General features: G+C 36.6%; 1 pseudogene; it reads right to left on the minus strand.

Annotated features, from left to right (window-relative positions):
* Positions 1-366: 366 nt before the first annotated feature.
* LOC110428419 (cytosolic sulfotransferase 15 pseudogene) overlaps positions 367-868 on the minus strand; it is a 975-nt pseudogene continuing 473 nt past the window's right edge.

Below are 868 nucleotides of genomic sequence, written 5' to 3' on the forward strand. Positions count from 1 at the left end.
TAAGTTAAAAAAAAAATGTTTCACTTCGAAGTTCCAAGCTATGTGACAAGGCCCATAATCCATTAATTATTAAGATTATCAAAATTTCTCTTAAGTTTTTAATTTTTTTTTCTGGGCCAATGAAAATTTTACTATAATCATTGATAAAACATTGTACATATTGTCTGATAAAACAAAGTAATAGATGCTGAAGTACATCAACAAGCGCCTACACGAACACCCAGCTGAAATAGGCATCCACGCTAGCAATGACAACAATAAACAAATAAGAAAACAGTCCTTGCACCCATACAAAGAACGTATTAATTCAAGCACAACTGACACCAAGCAAAGAACATGAATGTCACATCCACATAAAATTAAAATCTAGTAAGATATAGTGAATGTCAAACCGGATCCACTTATTTTTTCTTCTATAATTTTACTGAATCGATCTATTGCTGATGGACTGAGGTAATTAACATGGTCACCTACCTCACCTTTCCTAAAAAGGAACTTATATTCAACTTGGAGCCCATGGAATTTTCCAATCTTGTTCGCCTCCAAATCCTTTAAATTGCTCAAGCTACAAAACTTTGCTATCTCTTCAATGACACCTGCTCTCTCCTCCTCATCAGAAAAAGGAAGGGCTATGAACTCTGCAATCCTCTTTATTTGCAGTATTGGGTCTTCCTTCAAGTCTTCATACCTGAGAAACAGTACTTTGTGTGCTTTCTCCAAGCTCTCCTTCCAATACCCCAAGGCATGATCCCAAAAGGGTCCAAACAATTCCTCACCTCGACAAAACATCTCAAAACATTCCTCCAATGGCCAATCCGCAAGCCCGGGAATGCTTATATTAAAGTGCCAAAAAGAAACGATGACATCT

This window comes from Theobroma umbraticum, unplaced genomic scaffold (assembly GCF_002168275.2).
Source record: "Theobroma umbraticum cultivar Fairchild unplaced genomic scaffold, ASM216827v3 scaffold_115.0, whole genome shotgun sequence".
In the NCBI taxonomy this organism is placed as follows: Eukaryota; Viridiplantae; Streptophyta; class Magnoliopsida; order Malvales; family Malvaceae; genus Theobroma; species Theobroma umbraticum.